Here is a 20,787-nt window from a genome sequence, read left to right on the forward strand (position 1 = left end):
GATCCAGGTGGAGTGATGGACTTGCAGGCAGGGACACATGGCTGCTGGATATCACTCCTGTAAGGTGTGGTGAGAGCATGGAGGGATGGGAAGGGGAGGACATGAGGTGTTTCCTGGGACATTACAGAGTTAGCTTTAGTCCATGATCTGCCCTGGGACTGTTTGATGGGACAGTGTAGGGGGAGCTTTACTCTGCACCTAGCCCATGTTTTACCTGCCCTGGAACTGTTTGATGGGACTACACAGGGGAACATAGGAACAGGAGGAGGCCATTCAGCCCCTCAAGCCTGTTCTGCCATTCAATGATATCATGTCGGATCTTTATTTTACTCCATCTACCCGCCTTGGTTCCGTAACCCTTAATACCCTTGCCTGACAAAAGTCTCGATATCTCAGTTTTGAAATTTTGAATTGACCCCCAGCCTCAACAGCTTTTTGGAGGAGAGAGTTCCAGATTTCCACTCCCCTTTGTGTAAAGTAATGCTTTCTAACATCACCCCTGAACGGCAGAGATCTCATTTTAAGGATATGCCCCCTTGTTCTGGACTCTCTCACCAGAGGAAATAGTTTCTCTCCATCTGCCCTTTCAGATCCTTTAATCATCTTAAACGGTTCAATTAGATCACCCGTTAATCTTCTATACTCAAGGGAATACAAGCCCAGTCTATGCAACCTGTCATAGTACAGTATCGTAGTAGGTACTGCGGAGGAGGAGGCCATACGGCCCATTGTGCCTGTGCTGGCTCTTTGAAAGAGCTGTCCAATTAATCCCATTCCCCTGCTCAAAGGCTACTGCACAAAATAAGAGCTCATGGTGTAGGGGGTAACATATTCGCATGGATCAAGGATTGGTTCGCTAACAGGAAACAGAGAGTAGGCATAAATGGTCATTTTCAGGTTGGCGAGACGTACCGAGTGTAGTGTCACAGGGATCAGTGCTTGGGCCTCAACTATTTACAAACTATATCAATGACTTGGATGAAGGGACCAAATGTATGTTTGACAAATTTGCTGATGACACAAAAGATAGGTAGGAAAGTAAGCTGTGAAGAGGACATAAGAAGTCTGCAAAGGGATATAGATAGGTTAAGTGAGTGGGCAAAAATTTGTCAGATGGAGTATAATGTGGGAAAATGTGAACTTATCCACTTTGGCAGGAGGAATAGAAAAGCAGTCTATTATTTCAATGGAGAGAGATTGCAGAACTCTGAGGTACAGAGGGATCTGGGTGTCCTCGTATGCTGATACAGCAAGTGATTAGGAAGGCAAATGGAATGTTGTCATTTATTGCAAGGGGAATGGAACATAAAAGTAGAGATGTTTTGCTACAGTTGCACAGGGCATTGGTGAGACCACATCTAGAATACTGTGTGCAGTTTTGGTCTCCTTATTGAAGAAAGGACATAATTGCTTTGGAGATGGTTCAGAGAAGGTTCACTCGACTGATTCCTGGGATGAGGGAGTTATCTTATGAGGAAAGGTTGGAGAAGCTGGGCCTGTATACACTGGAGTTTAGAAGAATGAGAGGTGATCCAAAGTCAGGATGGTTCAGTACATCCCTGGAGGGTGGGGACCCATCACTGTTCTGTCCTTTTCTCTTCTACAGTTACTGGCCTGATAAACGAACAGATATTCACTGGAAAAACTATGAGACAAAAGATTCAGCAAAATGTTTTAACCATCCTGCCCCCTCTCCCAAAGATGAATGGACAAGTGATGGAGATCGCTCTTTGGGGTAAATTGTTTCGTTCTTGGTTTGAATTGCCCGTTGAGACTGAGTGACTCCTTCATTGACCATTTCATTCATGTACCCAGCACTGGGCTGAAATCTGGTACATTCCACACACTCAGAGATCAGCACAAGAGCACGAAACATCCCAGTCACAGGTTCAGACCCTGGGAAGGTGCAGCACTAACTGTCCAGGTACATGAGTAACCTTTGGAGATCAGACCCTGGGAAGGTGCAGCACTAACTGTCCAGGTACATGAGTAACCTCTAGAGATCAGACCCTGGGAAGGTGCAGCACTAACTGTCCAGGTACATGAGTAACCTTCGGAGATCAGACCCTGGGAAGGTGCAGCACTAACTGTCCAGGTACATGAGTAACCTTTGGAGATCAGACCCTGGGAAGGTGCAGCACTAACTGTCCAGGTACATGAGTAACCTTTGGAGATCAGACCCTGGGAAGGTGCAGCACTAACTCTCCAGGTACATGAGTAACCTTTGAAGATCAGACCTTGGGAAGGTGCAGCACTAACTGTCCAGGTACATGAGTAACCTCTAGAGATCAGACCCTGGGAAGGTGCAGCACTAACTCTCCAGGTACATGAGTAACCTCTAGAGATCAGACTCTGTCCACTCCCATCCTACTTTATGATTTTCTTGTGTTTGCTGTTGGAATATTGAGGGTGTGTGACATCAAATCTGAGGAATTTTCCACCTTTGACCTCTTCAATGCTTCTGTTTCAGCTTATCTCTGAAGACCAGGACTGTCAATCAGATGTCACACATTTCCTGACAGCACATTTCCAGAACTGGACAAGGGACAAGAGAGTGAACCCAAAGAGGTAGGACATGTTCAGTCACACTCATCAACATCCATCTTGCTCATCTATCCAATGGCACCAACACTGCCCTTGGGACATTCTCCTCCATCAGCAGCAGAACATCTCTTTATCGTTTCCTGCTTTAAAACATCAGCTCGTCATTTCTTCGGGTAGAAGAAGCAAGAGGTGGATGTGGGGACATTGAACAGTGGGACCTCACATCAGGAGGTTGGGACACAGGATTCATAAAGGGTAATAATGGGAGGCTGTGCTCCCTGCCTGGGGCGTCGTTGGATTGGAGCTGGGGTCGGAGACAGGCCCATAAAACTATTGGTCCGATTCTGTAACCTGAGCTCCAGTCCAGCGAGACTGAAGACCAGGAGCAGAGCCTGGTCATGTGACCCTGTAATACCTCGAGTGGGAGGGGCTACGGTTGCTTTGTGACATCGTTCCTGGCTTCTGTGTGATTGGCTCCCGGCTCCTTTGTGATGTCACCTGGAGTCAGGTTTACACCCCTGGTTACAGTCCATCAGTGGGATGTCTGTGGGAGGAGCCGGAGTGAGAGCTGACACTGTGAGTGAGTTTAGTCCCTGGTTACAGTCCATCAGTGGGAGTTACTGTGGGAGGAGCCGGAGTGAGAGCTGACACTGTGAGTGAGTTTAGTCCCTGGTTACAGTCCATCAGTGGGAGTTACTGTGAGAGGGTCTGGAGTGAGAGCTGACACTGTGAGTGAGTTTAGTCCCTGGTTACAGTCCATCAGTGGGAGTTACTGTGGGAGGGTCTGGAGTGAGAGCTGACACTGTGAGTGAGTTTAGTCCCTGGTTACAGTCCATCAGTGGGAGTTCCTGTGGGAGGAGCCGGAGTGAGAGCTGACACTGTGAGTGAGTTTAGTCCCTGGTTACAGTCCATCAGTGGGAGTTACTGTGGGAGGGTCTGGAGTGAGAGCTGACACTGTGAGTGAGTTTAGTCCCTGGTTACAGTCCATCAGTGGGAGTTACTGTGGGAGGAGCCGGAGTGAGAGCTGACACTGTGAGTGAGTTTAGTCCCTGGTTACAGTCCATCAGTGGGAGTTACTGTGAGAGGAGCTCCGCGGAGTGAGAACTGACACTGTGAGTGAGTTTAGTCCCTGGTTACAGTCCATCAGTGGGAGTTACTGTGGGAGGAGCCGGAGTGAGAGCTGACACTGTGAGTGAGTTTAGTCCCTGGTTACAGTCCATCAGTGGGAGTTACTGTGGGAGGAGCCGGAGTGAGAGCTGACACTGTGAGTGAGTTTAGTCCCTGGTTACAGTCCATCAGTGGGAGTTACTGTGAGAGGAGCTCCGCGGAGTGAGAACTGACACTGTGAGTGAGTTTAGTCCCTGGTTACAGTCCATCAGTGGGAGTTACTGTGGGAGGAGCCGGAGTGAGAGCTGACACTGTGAGTGAGTTGAGTCCATGTAAATGGTGGAATGGAGAGAACTTAATATTACAGTAAGTGGGAAAGATAGTGGAATGTTTACTCAAAGATGTAATAGAAAAACATCTAGAAAACGAATACACAATAGAATAGTCAGCACTGATCTCAGAAGGGAAATTCATGCTTGACCAAACTTATTGAATTCTTTGAAGAAATAACAGAAAGAGTAGACAAGGGTTATGTGGTAGATGTAATCTATTTGGATTTTCTGAAGGCCTTCGATAAGATACTGCATTGTAGACTCATGACTAAGGTCAGAGCATGTGGAGTCAGGGGACAGATAGCAGAATGGATAGCAAGCTGGCTACAAAATATACAACAGAGAGTAGGGGTTAAGGGTAGCTACTCAGACTGGCAAAAGGTGGGAAGTGGTGTTCCACAGGGATCGGTGCTGGGACCACTGTTGTTCACAATTTACATCAACGATTTCGATTGAGGAATCGGAAGTACAATTTCAAAATTTGAGGATGGAACCAAGTTGGGGGGTGTAGTTAATATCAAGGAAGAATGCGTCAAAATGCAAGGGGACATCAATAAACTTACTGTATGGGTGTGTAATTGGCAAATGAATTTCAATATAGGTAAGTGTGAGGTGGTGCATTTTGTTCGGAAGAATAAGGAGGCCACATACTGCTTGGATAATAAGAGTCTAAATGGGATATGGGCCAAAGGCAGGTATATGGAGTTAGATCACAGATCAGCCATGATCTTATCAAATGGCGGTGCAGGCACGAGGGGCTGAATGGCCTCCTCCTGTTCCTATGGATAGAGGAGCAAAGAGAGTCAGCAGCACAGATACACAAATCACTAAAATTAGCGGCACAGGTTAATGAGGCCATAAAAAGGCAAATCAAGCACTGGGGTTCATTTCTATAGGGAAAGAATTAAAAAGCAAAGAAGTTATGTTAAACTTGGTTAGACCACACTTGTAGTACTTTGCACACTTCTGGTCTCCACATTATAAAAAAAAAATTGAGGCATTGGAGAAGGTGCAAAAAGGATTCACTGATACCAGAACTGAGAGGATATACTTATCAGGAAAGGCTGGGGCTCTTATCTCGAGAAAAGAGAAGGCTGAGGGGTGACCTGATTGAGGTCTTTAAGATAATGAAAGGGTTTGATAGGGTAGATGTAGAGAAAATGTTTCTACTTGTGGGGGAGACCAAAACTAGAGGCCATAATTATAAGATATTCATTAATAATCCAATCGGGAAGTCAGGAGAAACTTCTGCACCGAGAGAGTGGTAATAATGTGGAACTCACTCCCATATGGAGTAGTTGAGGCAGAGCACATTGATCATTTAGGGGGAAGCTCGATAAATACAAAAGAAAGAGAAAGGAATAGAGTTTTATGCTGATCGGCTTAGATGGAGAAGGGTGGGAGAAGGGTCATGTGGAGCATAAACACCGGCATAGACCAGTTGGGCCGAATGGCCTGTTTCTGTGCCGTACATTCTGTGTAATTCTAATTACCACGAGGTGGAAAGAAAGGACATCCAAAGCTAGAGCTCCCCGGATGATTAAAGATTTAGAGATTAAAATGGAACAGAAAAAGGAGGCTTATGTTAAACGCCAGGTTCATAATACAGTCGAGAACCAAACTGAATCCAGAAAGAACAGAGGAGAACTGAAAAAGGAAATAAAAGGGGCCTAGATATTGTCTGTGAATAGACTAGCGGGTAACAGAAAAGGGAACACAAAAGTATTTTATAAACATATAAATAGCGAAAGTGTATTCAAAGGAAGGGAGGGGCCGATTAGGGACCAAAAAGGAGATCTCCTAGTTGAGGCAGAGGGCTTGGCTGAGGTTCTAATTTAGTTCTTTGCAGCTGCCTTCAGTAAAGAAGAGGATGCTGCCAAAGTTACAGTAAAAGAGAAGGTAGTAGAGGAATCGGATTGGATAAAATTAGGTAAAGAGGAGAGACTTAAAAATTTGGCAGCACTCAAGGTAGAAAAATCACCCGGTCCAGATGTGATGCATCCTCGTTTACTGAGGAATGTAAGGGTGGAGAGAGCAGAGGCTCTGGCCATAATCTTCCAACCCTCCTTCGATCATAGGAGCCGTACCAGGAGACTGAAGGATTGCAAATGTTACAGCCCTGTTCAAAAAAGGGGAGAGGGATAAACCCGGCAATTATAGGCCAGTCAGCGTAAAGTCGGTGGTGGGAAAACATTTAGAATCAATAATCCAGGACAAAGTAAATTGTCACTCAGAAAAATATGGGTTAATAAATAACGGCTAGCACAGATTTGTTAAAGGCAAATCGTGTTTCACTAACTTGTTTGAGTTCTTTGATGAAGTAATGGAGAGGGTTGATGAGGGTAGTGTGGTTGATGTGTATATGGACAGGCAAAAGGCATTTAATAAAGTACCACATAATACACTTATTAGCAAAATTGAAGCGCATGGGAATAAAGGGGCAGGGGCAGCATGGGTACGAAATTGGTTAAGGGACAGAAAGTTTTTTTTATTCGTTCATGGGATGTGGGCGTCGCTGGCGAGACTGGCATTGATTGCCCATCCCTAATTGCCCTTGAGAAGGTGGTGGTGAGCCGCCTTCTTGAACCGTTGCAGTCCGTGTGATGAAGGTTCTCCCACAGTGCTGTTAGGAAGGGAGTTCCAGGATTTTGACCCAGCGACGATGAAGGAACAGCCGATATATTTCCAAGTCACGATGGTGTGTGACTTGGAGGGGAACGTGCAGGTGGTGTTGTTCCCATGTGCCTGCTGCCCTTGTCCTTCTAGGTGGTAGAGGTCGTGGGTTTGGGAGGTGCTGTCGCAGAAGCCTTGGCGAGTTGCTGCAGTGCATCCTGTGGATGGTACACACTGCAGCCACTGTGCGCCGGTGCTGAAGGGAGTGAATGTTTCAGGTGCTGGATGGGATGCCGATCAAGCGGGCTGCTTTGTCCTGGATGGTGTCGAGCTTCTTGAGTGTTGTTGGAGCTGCACTCATCCAGGCAAGTGGAGAGTATTCCATCACACTCCTGACTTGTGCCTTGTAGATGGTGGAAAGGCTTTGGGGAGTCAGGAGGTGAGTCACTCGCCGCAGAATACCCAGCCTCTGACCTGCTCTTGTAGCCACAGTATTTATATGGCTGGTCCAGTTAAGTTTCTGGTCAATGGTGGCCCCCGGGATGTTGATGGTGGGGGATTCGGCGATGGTAATGCCATTAAATGTCAAGGGGGGTGGTTAGACTTTCTCCTGTTGGAGATGGTCATTGCCTGGCACTTGTCTGGCGCGAATGTTACTTGCCATTTATCAGCCCAAGCCTGGATGTGCTCCAGAACTAGCTGCGCCTCTAGCCAAGCTGTTCCAGTACAGCTACAACACTGGCATCTACCCGACAATGTGGAAAATTGCCCAGGTATGTCCTGTCCACAAAAAGCAGGACAAATCCAATCCGGCCAATTACCGCCCCATCAGTCTGCTCTCAATCATCAGCAAAGTGATGGCAGGTGTCGTTGACAGTGCTATCAAGCGGCACTTACTCACCAATAACCTGCTCACCGATGCTCAGTTTGGGTTCCGCCAGGACCACTCGGCTCCAGAACTCATTACAGCCTTGGTCCAAACATGGACAAAAGAGCTGAATTCCAGAGGTGAGGTGAGAGTGACTGCCCTTGACATCAAGGCAGCATTTGACCGAGTGTGGTACCAAGGAGCCCTAGTAAAATTGAAGACAATGGGAATCAGGGGGAAAACTCTCCAGTGGCTGGAGTCATACCTAGCACAAAGGAAGATGGTAGTGGTTGTTGGAGGCCAATCATCTCAGCCCCAGGACATTGCTGCAGGAGTTCCTCAGGGCAGTGTCCTAGGCCCAACCATCTTCAGCTGCTTCATCAATGACCTTCCCTCCATCATAAGGTCAGAAATGGGGATGTTCGCTGATGATTGCACAGTGTTCAGTTCCATTCGCAACCCCTCAGATAATGCAGCAAGACCTGGACCACATCCAGGCATGGGCTCATGAGTGGCAAGTAACATTCGCGCCAGACAAGTGCCAGGCAATGACCATCTCCAACAACAGAGAGTCCAACCACCTCCCCTTGACATTCAATGGCATTACCATCGCCGAATCCCCCACCATCAACATCCTGGGGGTCACCATTGACCAGAAACTTAACTGGACCAGCCATATAAATACTGTGGCTACAAGAGCAGGTCAGAGGCTGGGTATTCTGTGGCAAGTGACTCACCTCCTGACTCCCCAAAGCCTTTCCACCATCTACAAGGCACAAGTCAGGAGTGTGATGGAATACTCTCCACTTGCCTGGATGAGTGCAGCTCCAACAACACTCAAGAAGCTCGACACCATCCAGGACAAAGCAGCCCGCTTGATTGGCACCCCATCCACCACCCTTAACATTCACTCCCTTCACCACCGGCGCACAGTGGCTGCAGTGTGTCCCATCCACAGGATGCACTGCAGCAACTCGCCAAGGCTTTTCCGACAGCACCTCCCAAACCCTTTTCCTCTACCACCAAGAAGGACAAGAGCAGCAGGTACATGGGAACAACACCACCTGCACGTTCCCCTCCAAGTCACACACCATCCCGACTTGGAAACATTTCGCCGTTCCTTCATCGTCGCTGGGACAAAATCCTGGAACTCCCTTCCTAGCAGCACTGTGGGAGAACCTTCACCAGACGGACTGCAGCTGTTCAAGAAGGCAGCTCACACCACCTTCTCAAGGGCAATTAGGGATGGGCAATAAATGCTGGCCTTGCCAGCGACGCCCACATCCCATGAACGAATTGATTAAAAAAAAGGTCTTGCTGCATGCGGGCGTGGACTGCTTCATTATTTGAGGGGTTGCGAATGGAACAGAAGACTGTGCAATCATCAGCATTTCTGACCTTATTATGGAGGGAAGGTCATTGATGCAGCAGCTGAAGATGGTTGGGCCTCGGACACTGCCCTGAGGAACTCCTGCAGCAATGTCCTGGGGCTGAGATGATTGGCCTCCAACAACCACTACCATCTTCCTTTGTGCGAGGCATGACTCCAGCCACTGGTGGGTTTTCCTCAATTCCCATTGACTTGAATTTTACTCGGGCTCCTTGGTGCCACACTCAGTCAAATGCTGCCTTGATGTCAACGGCAGTCACTCTCACCTCACCTCTGGAATTCAGCTCTTTTGTCCATGTTTGGACCAAGGCTGTAATGAGGTCTGGAGCCGAGTGGTCCTGGCGGAACCCAAACTGAGCATCGGTGAGCAGGTTATTGGTGAGTAAGTGCCGCTTGATAGCATTGTCGACGACACCTTCCATCACTTTGCTGATGATTGAGAGTAGACTGATGGGGCGGTAATTGGCCGGATTGGATTTGTCCTGCTTTTTGTGGACTGGACACACCTGGGCAATTTTCCACATTGTCGGGTAGATGCCAGTGTTGTAGCTGTACTGGAACAGTTTGGCTAGAGACGCAGCTAGTTCTGGAGCACAAGTCTTCAGCACTACAAGTACAGAATAGCGGTGAACTGTTGTTTTTCAGACTGGAGGAAGATATACAGTAGTGTTCCCCAGGGGTCAGTATTGGGACCACTGCCCTTTTTGATATATAATGGGTCGGAACTTGCTCCGACCGGCGTGGGAAGGCTCTCTGCACCTCCCGTGGATAAAAAGTACCAATGTACTTACCGTGTGGTCCGCGGTGTAAATTTGCTGGATTCTGTGATCTTCCTCAGTGGTGTGTTGTGATATCAGTGCAGGCCATGTGGGAATGGAAACACTGTGGGACTGCAAGCCCCGCCCACAAGCAGGCAAGTTCAACTCACAAATTTAAAGTGACAGTCCCTATGTTAGTCTGAATAAAAATTTAACATAATAACATACCTCATTATAAAAAGGCAAGGAAATGATTTATAATGAACTGAAACACACAGAAATTAAAAGTTTAAAAAAATAAAATTTTTATTTTTAATTGTTTTTAATGATCAAAAAATATTAAAATAGGAATAATTAGATATTCCAGAGTTTTAAAATGTATTTTTTTGTTGTTTTGCAGTCGTAAGTCTCCGCGCTTTTAAAAAGTAGTGTAGGACTGGTATTTTCAAGCGTACCTTCTCGTGGTGTAAGTATCTTCATTCCAGCTGGGCAGATGGGTAAGTTTACGATTGTTTGGTGATTCTATTTGATTGTAAATGATTGTGACGTAGTTGGCCCTTTAATTCGGGACTGTCAAAACACTGTTAAACCAATCAGAGCAAGTTTGCGATTTCCGGGTCCCATGTCCACGTTCGTGAACTTGCTCCGATGGATCTGACGGCGGTTGGGATGGACGCCATTACGGAACGGCGTGCAAAATGAGTAAATTCTGCCCCATGAATGACCTGGGCGTGGGTATACAGGGTACAATTTCAAAGTTTGCAGATGACACAAAACTCGGGAATGTAGTGAACAGTTAAAGGACAGTAACGGACTTCAGGAGGACACGGACAGACTGGTGAAATGGGCCAGTGAAAAGACACATGGCACAGGGAAGTGTGAGGTGATGTATTTGGTTGGAAGAATGAGGAGAGGCAATATAAATTAAATGGTACAATTTTAAAGGTGGTGTAGGGAGCAAAAGACCTGGGTGTGTATATACACAAATCTTTGAAGGTTGCAGGACAAGTTGAGAAAGCTGTTAAAAAGAATACAGGATCCTTGGCTTTATAAACAGAGCCATAGAGTGCAAAAGCAAGGAAGTTATGCTAAACCTTTATAATCACTGGTTAGGTCCCAGTTGGAGTATTTTTACCAATTATGGGCAGCACTATAGGAAAGCCTTAGAGAGGGTGCAGAGGAGATTTACTAGAATGCTCCCAGGGATGCAGGACTTCAGTAACGTGGAGTGACTAGAGAAGCTGGGGTTGTTCTCCTTAGAGCAGAGAAGATTAAGGGGAGAATTAATAGAGGTGTTTATAATTATGAGGGGTTTTGATAGAGTAAATAAAGAGAAACCGTTTCCAGTAGCCGAAGGGTCGGTAAACAGAGGACACAGATTGAAGGTAATTGGCAAAAGAACCAGAGGCGAGATGAGAATTTTTTTTATGCAATGCGTTGTCATGATGTGGAATGAACTGCCTGAAAGTGTGGTGGAAGAAGATTCAGTGATAACTTTCAAAAGGGAATTGGTTAAATACTTGAAGGGAAAAAATTACAGCTCTGCGGGGAAGGGGCAGGGGAGTGGGACTAATTGGATAGTTCTTTCATAAAGCCGGCACAGTCTCGAAGGGCTGAATGGCCTCCTCCTGTTCCCGTGTTCTGTCTTCTGGTGAATACTGGACGGTGCAGCAGTTAGCCTGAAAGAATAATGGACGCCCTCTGTTGGTGAATAACTGCAGTATTTAGCTTTTAAAATTAAAGTCCAAAAATATTGACCTGAAGTTGTGATCCGATTCTCCTGATCTCCCGCCGCACTCCGGAATCCCCAGGGATCGGTGTAGGGCAGTGAAACAACATTGTGGTGTGTCTGGGAACCGGTCGTAGGGAAGTGTACAGTGGTGTTCCCCAGAGGTCAGTATTAGGACGACTGCTCTTTTTAATATACATTAATGACCTGATCTTGGGTATATAAGGTATAATTTCAAAGTTTGCAGATGAAACGAAACTCGGAAATGTAGTAAACAATGTGCAGGAGAGTAACAGACTTCAGGAGGCCACAGACAAACTGGTGAAAGGGGAGTCACATGGCAGATGGAATTTAACGCAGCGAAGTCTGAAGTGATACATTTTGGTAGGAAGAACGAGTAGAGGCAAAATAAACTAAATGGTAAAATTTTAAAGGGGGTGTAGGAACAGAGAGACCTGGTGGTATATGTACACAAATCCTTGAAGGTGACAAGACAAGTTGAGAAGGCTATTAAAAAAGCATATGGGATCCTTGGCTTAAATAATAGAGGCATGGAGTACAAAAGCAAGGAAGTTATGCTAAACCTTTATAAAACACTAGTTAGGCCTCAGCTGGAGTATTGTGTTCAATTCTGGGCACCGCACTTTAGGATGTCAAGGCCTTAGAGAGAGTGCAGAAGAGATTTACTAGAATAGTACCAGGGATGAGGGACTTCAGTTATGTGGAGAGACTGGAGAAGCTGGGATTGTTCTCCTTAGGGCAGAGAAGGTTAAGGGGAGATTTAATAGAGGTGTTCAAAATCATGAACGGTTTTGTTAGAGTAAATAAAGAGAAATTATTTCCAGTGGCAGAAGGGTCGGTAACCAGAGGACACAGATTTAAGATGATTAGCAAAAGAACCAGAGACGACATGAGGAAACATTTTTTTAGGCAGCAATTTGTTATAATCTGGAATGCACTGCCTGAAAGGGCGGTGGAAGCAGATTCAGTAGTAACTTTCAACAGGAAATTGGATAAATACTTGAAGGGAAGACATTTACAGGGCTGTGGGGAAAGAGCAGGGTGTGGGACTAATTGGTTAGCACTTTCACAGGCACGATGGGCCGAATGGCCTCTTTCTGTGCTCTACCATACCATGAGACTATGGTTCTATGTTAATTAACTTGAACATATTAAACACATTAACACCAATAAAGGCACACATTCCAACTAAATTATTTAATAAATGTATTTTTTATTATTGAATGCTATTTACCCTGTACATCACCACTTATATTGTGAGACTGCAGCAGGTGAGCGTGAGAGGTGAGCACAGTGCAAAAGGAGAGTCCCGAGAGTGGGAGGAGAGTCCGAGAGGTGAGTGCGGTGTAAAAGGAGAGTCCGAGAGCGGGAGGAGAGTCCGAGAGGTGAGCGCACTGTTAAAGGAGAGTCTGAGAGGTGAGTGCGGTGTAAAAGGAGAGTCCGAGAGCGGGAGGAGAGTCCGAGAGGTGAGCACACTGTTAAAGGAGAGTCTGAGAGGTGAGTGCGGTGTAAAAGGAGAGTCCGAGAGCGGGAGGAAAGTCCGAGAGGTGAGCGCACTGTTAAAGGAGAGTCCGCGAGGTGAACGCAGTGTAAATCTAAAGCAAGTCATGGCAGCAGAACTCGCACCTGTGATATGCTCCTCCTGCACTATGTGGGAAGTTATGGACACTACCGGTGTCCCTGGCGACCATGTGTGCAGGAAGTGTGTCCAGCTGCAGCTACTGATTAACCGTATTTCTGAGCTGGAGCTGCGGGTGGATTCATTGTGGAGCATCTGCGATGCTGAAATTATCGTTGATAGCACGTTCAGTGAGGTGGTCACACTGCAGGTAAAGATTATGCAGGCAGAAAGGAAATGGGTGACCACTAGGCAGAGAAAAAGGACTAGGCAGATAGAGCAGGATTCCCCTGGGACCATCTCCCTCTCAAACAGATACACCACTTTGGATACTGTTGGGGGAGATGGCTTATCAGGGGAAAGCAGCATGAGCCAAGTTCGTGGCACCACGGGTGGCTCTGCTGCACAGGAGGGGAGGAATAAGACTGGCAGGGCTATAGTGACAGAGGATTCAATTGTAAGGGGAACAGATAGGCGTTTCTGTGGCCGCAAATGTGATTCCAGGACGGTATGTTGCCTGGTGCTAGGGTCAAGGATGTCACGGAGCGGCTGCAGGGCATTCTGGAGGGGGAGGGTGAACAGCCAGTAGCCGTGGTCCATATTGGTACCAACGACATAGGTAAAAAAAGGGATGAGGTCCTGCAAGGTGAATTTAAGGAGTTAGGAGATAAATTAAAAAGCAGGACCTCAAAGGTAGTGATTTCAGGATTACTACCAGTGCCACATGCTAGTGAGTATAGGAACAGGAGAATAGATCAGATGAATGCGTGGCTGCAGAGATGGTGTAGGAGGGAGGGATTTAGGTTCCTCGGACATTGGGACCAGTTCTGGGGAAGGTGGGACCTGTACAAGTGGGGCGGGTTGCACCCGAGCAGGACCGGGACCAATGTCCTCGCGGGGGTGTTTACTGGTGTTGTTGGGGAAGGTTTAAACTAGAATGGCAGGGGGATGGGAACCTGAGCAGGGAGGGGGAAACAAGGATTGAAACAAAAGACAGAAAGGGAAGAAGCAACAGTGGAAGGCAGAGAAAATAAGGGCGTAAAACAAATATGGCCAGAGTGCAAAATAAAACTAAGATGACTAGCAATCTTATAAAGACAAGTCTAAAGGCAGTGTTTCTTAATGCGCGGAGCATTTGCAATAAGGTAGATGAATTAACAGCGCAGATAGATATTAACGGTTATGATATAGTTGCGATTACGGAGACATGGCTGCAGGGTGACCAAGGATGGGAACTGAACATCCAGGGGTATTCAATATTTAGGAAGGACAGGCAAAAAGGGAAAGGAGGTGGGGTAGCGTTGTTAGTAAAGGAGGAAATCAACGCAATAGTGAGGAAGGATATTGGTTCGGAAAATCACGATGTGGAATCTGTATAGATGGAGCTAAGAAACACCAAGGGGCAGAAAATATTGGTGGGGGTTGTCAATAGGTCCCCAAACAATAGTGGAGATGTAAGGGAGGGCATTAAACAGGAAATTAGAGACGCATGCAAGAAGGGTACAACTATAATCATGTGGGACTTTAATCTACATATAGATTGGTCAAACCAAATTAGCAATAATTCTGTGGGGGAGGAATTCCTGGAGTGTGTACGTGATGGTTTTCTAGACCAATACGTTGAGGAGCCAACTAGAGAACAGGCAATCCTAAACTGGGTATTGTGCAATGAGAAAGGATTAATTAACTATCTTGTGTGGGGTCCCTTAGGGAAGAGCGACCATAACATGATAGAATTCCTCATTCAGATGGAGAGTAAAGTAGTTGAATCCGAAACTCGGGTCCTGAATCTAAATAAAGGAAATTACGAAAGTATGAGGTGCGAGTTGACTAGGATAGATTGGGGAACTTTACTAAAAGGGATGACGGTGGATAGGCAATGGTTAATATTTAAAGAACGTGTGCAGGAATTACAACAATTATTCATTCCTGTCTGGCGCAAAAATAAAACAGGAAAGTTGGCTCAACCGTGGCTTACAAAATAAATTAGGGATAGTATTAGAACCAAAGAGGAGACATAAAAAATTGCCAGAAAAAACGGCAAGCCTGAGGATTGGGAGCAGTTCAGGATTCAGCAAAGGAGGACAAAGAGATTGATTAAGAGGGGAAAAATAGAGTATGAGAGTAAACTAGCAGGGAACCCAAAAACTAACTGTAGAAGCTTCTATAAATATGTCAAGAGAAAAAGATTAGTGAAGACAAATGTAGATCCCTTACAGTCAGAAATGGGGGAAATTATAATTGGGAACAAAGAAATGGCAGAACAATTAAACACGTACTTTGGTTCTGTCTTCACAAAGGACACAAATAACCTCCCAGAAATGTTAGAGAACCAAGGGTCCAGTGAGAGGGAGGAACTGAAGGAAATCAGTATTCTTAAAAAAATAGTGCTAGGGAAATTAATGGGGCTAAAGGCTGACAAATCCCCAGGGCCTAATAATCTACATCCCAGAGTACTAAAGGAAGTGGCCCTGGAAATAGTGGATGCATTGGTGATCATCTTCCAAAATTGTATAGACTCTGGAACAGTTCCTACAGATTGGAGAGTGGCAAATGTAACCCCACTATTTAAAAAAGGAGAGAGAGAAAAAACAGGGAATTACAGACCAGTTAGCCTAACATCAGTAGTGGGGAAAATGCTGGAGTTTATTATAAAAGATTTGATAACAGAACACTTGGAGGGCATTAATGGGATTGGACAAAGTCAGCATGGGTTTATGAAAGGGAAATCACGCTTAACAAATCTACTGGAGTTTTTGAGGATGTAACTCGTAGAATAGATAGGGGAGAACCAGTGGATGTGGTGTATTTGGATTTTCAGAAGGCTTTTGATAAGGTCCCACACAAGAGGTTAGTGTGCAAAATTAAAGCACATGGGACTGGGGGGAATATACTGGCATGGATTGAGAATTGGTTGACAGACAGGAAACAGAGAGTGGGAATAAACGGGTCTTTTTCCGGGTAGCAGGCAGTGACTACTGGGGTACCGCAGGGATCAGTGCTTGGGCCCCAGCTATTCACAATATATATCAACGATTTGGTTGAGGGAATAAATGTAACATTTCCAAGTTTGCAGGTGACACAAAGCTGGGGTGGAATGTGAACTATGAGGAGGATGCAAAGAGGCTCCAATGTGATTTAGACAAGTTGGGTGAGTGGGCAAGAACATGGCAGATGCAGTATAACATGGATAAATGTGAGGTTATCCACTTTGGTAGTAAAAACAGAAAGGCAGATTATTATCTGAATGGTGATAGATTGGGAAAAGGGGAGGTGCAACGATACCTGGATGTCCTTGTACACCAGTCTCTGGAAGCGAGCAGTCAGGTGCAGCAAGCAGTTAGGAAGGCAAATGGTATGTTGGCCTTCATTGCAAGAGGATTTGAGTACAGGAGCAGGGATGTCATACTGCAGTTGTACAGGGCCTTGGTGAGACCACATCTGGAGTATTGTGTGCAGTTTTGGTCTCCTTTTCTGAGGAAGGATGTCCTTGCCATGGAGGGAGTGCAACAAAGGTTTACCAGACTGATTCCTGGGATGGCAGGACTGACCTATGAGGAGAGATTGGGTCGACTCGGCCTATATTCACTAGAGTTTAGATAAATGAGAGGTGATCTCATCGAAACATATAAAATTCTAACAGGACTAGACAGACTAGATGCAGGGAGGATGTTCCCGATGGCTGGGGAGTCCAGAACCAGGGGTCACAGTCTCAGGATATGGGGTATGCCATTTAGAACAGAGATGAGGAGAAATTTCTTCACTCAGAGGGTGGTGAACCTGTGGAATTCTCTACCACAGAAGGCAGTGGAGGCCAAGTCATTAGATGCATTTAAGAAGGAGATAGATATATTTCTTAACGCTCAAGGGATCAAGGGATATGGGGAAAAAGCGGGAACAGGGTACTGAGTTAGACGATCAGCCATGATCATTTTGAATGGCGGAGCAGGCCCGAAGGGCCAAATGGCCTACTCTTGCTCCTATCTTCTATTTATCTATATATTCTCGTCCTCTAGATATAAAGGCCAGCACTCCATTAGCTTTTCTGATTATTTCCTGTACCTGTCCATGACATTTTAATGATCTATGAACATGGACCCATAAGTCCCTTTGGACCTCTACAGTTTCAAGCTTTTCATCATTTAGAAAATATTCTTATCTGTTCTTTTTAGGTCCAAAGTGGATGACCTCACACTTGCCTACATTGAAATCCATTTGCCACAGTTTTGCCCACTCACTTAATCTATTAATATCTCTCTGTAATGGTTTGTTTCCATCTACACTGCTTACAATGCTGTCCACCTTTATGTCATCGGCAAACTTGGATATGTGGCTCTCTATCCCGTGATCTATCGTAAATGAGACCCCCTGACTTGGGATAAATTCACATTCAGCTTTAATTTCCACGTCATCTTGAGACATTTTATTTACTCCGCGTGTTTTGTGCCGAGGAAACTTCTGCACTCTGTCTCTGGAGCTCAAACATAATTCAATTCTACCAACTGCAAAACTGAAAAGATGTCACAATCCAATTGGTGACTTTTCACTAAAAGCAGTGACATAACAGGGCTCATGCCGGATTTGAATCCGAGACCATTCGCATAGCGATTAATGAAATACCCAAAGCGAGAATCATACCCCTAGACCAATGAGCCATTTGGCGTAAAGTTGTGCAGCCAGTGTAAAATTTCGCCGCCGTCTACAGCCGATCGGCCATCCTTTCAGACCGCTTCTGTCCATCCAATCTCATTTTCTATTCTGATGTACAGCAATATCAAGTTGTATAGTAACTATTTCCAGTCACCAATACTAGTCTCCGTTTACCAAATTTGTTTCCAATCTCTGACTTGTTTTATCAAATAAGACTTTTCAGAATTAGTTAATCTGAAGCTACATTGGCATCTGTCTCGGCATCGTCATAGAATACAAGTTACCATCGGTGTACTTCACTCAAATTGCTGTTTTCTTTCACTGTGAGGGCGAAGAGACAAAAATGTGGAGACATTAGCTACGAATTTATCAGCTGGGTTGCACCTTTACTTTTCCGACCGTCTCAGTCTTTTTTTCCTTTACCTTTCCCTGCTGGTGTTGCAGGTTAGATCAGCCTTTACCGTTCCAGGAAGCCTGAGAAGTCCATCAGGGGACAACATCGAGACAAGAGACAGGGAGAGATAGAGAGATTCATGTAAATAAAGTAGAGTATAAATGGGTGGTTCTGCAAAGTAGCAGAATTTTAGTTGCAGATTGGGCAAGATTCTTTCTTGTGTATTTGAATTTTGCAAGAGTACATTGGGCACCCAATTAAAAGCCGGCCACGCTCGAGTATCTCTCATGGTCTGAGAGAGATAAATGAAGTGAATTAGATCCAGTTCATTCATTTGAGCATTGAACGGATCTTTAAACAATAATTCAGCGGGCAGAATTCGAACCTGCGAAATCGGATTTTGAATCTAACACTTCAACCACTCGGGGATCGCAGCTGCAAATGGCAGTTCTTGCACTGCTGTAGATCAGACTGTGTTGGGTTATCACAGGAGCTCTGTCTGACCGTGCATGTTCTTTCAGATAGGATTCCAAAAGGATACATGCATTCACTTGCTGTGCGAGTACTGGTGATTCAGGGGTAGAATTCTTGCTTATCCTGTGTGAAACTCGGATTCGATTCCAGGCCAATGCGGGATCTTTTTGCCTTCAAACGGCATCCACCGAAAACCGGACAAAGTGAAACGTTCTTTGCGCATCATTGGGAAAATCAGGGTCAGTAAAGCCGGGTTTTGGAGTCGGGATGGCCTAGCGGCTCCAAGGCGCTGCTTTCAGATCTCCACCTCCACTCGATTCTGAATTCCGCTGTTTTATCCTTTACAAATACAGAGCTATTTTTGGTTCCTTTGGCTGGAGGTGGTTTTTCTGCGCAGTTGATTTGATCCTTCCAGAAAATCAACCCGATATCCGTCCACGGCAGGTTTGTTTTTAAGTAAACCAGCAAGAAATATAAGAACGGATTGTCTTTCACTGTAGCTGCCTCGCCCTCGCCTCCAAGCAGCTCCACGACCAGCAGAGAAATCTTGCCTTGGGTTGGCCCAATCCCTGAATATATTAAATACTTTGCTCCAATCGGCGGTATCGAGCATCAGCAAGCGAGGAACAGCAGAACGGGAAGCCACAGTAATCACGAGCCCGAGCCTGTGGAAGGTAGATGTGGTCATCGGAAAGCAACAGCCACCCGAGCTTGAGGCTGCAGCGTGAGCCCTGTCTGACTGATTGATCGAAGACTTTTTTGCCTGAAATTTTGTGCGATTTGAAGTGTTGCTGCTCAAAGGCACTCCCTGCTGGTGAGCAGAGGGAAATGCTCAAGCAAAATCGCCGTGCTCGGGCAGACACAGTGAGCTTTCAGGTTTGAGAAAGGAAAAGAGGCACCCTGTGCCTTGGTGGTAACATCTTAAGCTGTAAGATGCCTGTAAAGTTCAGAGAGTGGCCTTGAGGTAAATGCTGCTTATTCCAAAAGCACGCTTGCTCCTTCGAGCTGAAATTGAACCAGCGACCTAAGGATAACACTTCTTTGATTTTTCACTACAATTTTTCCACTCTACCAGCTGAGCTATTGAAGGGAAGCACTAAAAGTTCCTCGGTTTGGTGACTGTTCACCATGCGCCTTTTGATACACGCGGACTCATGGTTTCCCGTGCACATGTCCGAGGCTGTTCAGGTACCTGCTCGTTCCGCAGCGCTGTGGGACTCTGAGCTGCTACTTATTTTCCACAACCTGAGCCTGTGCTGCAATAGATAGCGTGCCTGATTACAATATTAGAAGATTGTAGGTTTGATTACTACCTGGCTTTACTTTGACTTTCAATTCCTTGCAAGCTGTCCGACTTGGTGGTGCTGCCTGGTTCCATGCATGATAAGCGCCTTCCTATCGCAGCAGGCAGTATATCAGTGTCATCATCTATAGGCCCTGAATCCAATCCTAAAAAAAGAAATCAGGGCTTATGAAAATTTTTCCCACCTCTCACCTCATCTTTCCATCTTTGCTGGATAGCAAAATCAAGAACTTTTGCTTACTGCAGCACAGTAAAGGCTTTGTTGCCCGTTGACCTCTTTGTACCCGAGCACACAGTGAAGCTTAGGGAAAACTTGGTTTTAGTTTTCTACTACAATTCTCCGCTCGACCAGATGAGCTATCGAAGGGAAGCCATAAAGAAGTCGCACTTTGGTGATTGTTCACCGTGTGCTGTTTGGCTTACCCAGACTCGTGGAGTCCAGTGCTCGTGACTGAACCTGATTCGGTACCTGCTCAGATCGCAGCTCTGTGGGAGTGTAAGCTGCTATGTGTTCTCCACAGCCTGGACCAGTGATGCAATGGATAATGAGTCTGACTACCACTCCTACCTGGCTCGAAATTTTTTGCAAACTGCGCATTACTTTGTGATTTTCAATACCTTGCAAGCTGTCCTACTTGGTGGTGCTGCCCGACTGCATACCTGGTAAGTGCCTTCTTAACGCAGCGAGCAGTGCGTCAGTGTCATAATCTGAGGGTCCTGAATTCAATCTTCAGAGAAGGCATCAGGGATTACGAAGCTTTTTTTCCATCTCTCACCTCGTCTTTCCATCTTTGCTGCATAGCAAAATCAAGAACTTTTGCTTACTGCAGCACATCAAAAGATTTGCTGCCCCTTGACCTCTCTGTACCCAAAGACACAGCAAAGTTTCAGAAGTACATGGGCTACGGACTCGCTGACAGCACTCTTGTTTCTGTATAATTGCCCCAAGACAAACGGTGAGTGGAGAATATCGCCAATGATCCCGC

The 20,787-nt window shown here is 45.9% G+C and overlaps 1 protein-coding gene across 2 annotated transcripts in view; it reads left to right on the top strand.

Moving 5' to 3' along the window:
- LOC137335675 (zinc finger protein 436-like) overlaps window positions 1-20,787 on the top strand; it is a 105,903-nt gene that overhangs the window by 2,644 nt on the left and 82,472 nt on the right. Inside the window, exons 1-3 of one of the 2 annotated variants that reach the window (XM_068000962.1) lie at window positions 1,660-1,735; window positions 2,471-2,568; window positions 10,013-10,109. The gene's annotated coding sequence lies outside the window, so the exon portion shown is untranslated. Of the gene's footprint in view, window positions 1-1,659; window positions 1,736-2,470; window positions 2,569-10,012; window positions 10,110-20,787 lie in introns of those variants that run through there. The other variant, XM_068000963.1, reaches the window with a different exon arrangement.

This window comes from Heptranchias perlo, chromosome 20 (assembly GCF_035084215.1).
Source record: "Heptranchias perlo isolate sHepPer1 chromosome 20, sHepPer1.hap1, whole genome shotgun sequence".
Classification (NCBI taxonomy): domain Eukaryota; kingdom Metazoa; phylum Chordata; class Chondrichthyes; order Hexanchiformes; family Hexanchidae; genus Heptranchias; species Heptranchias perlo.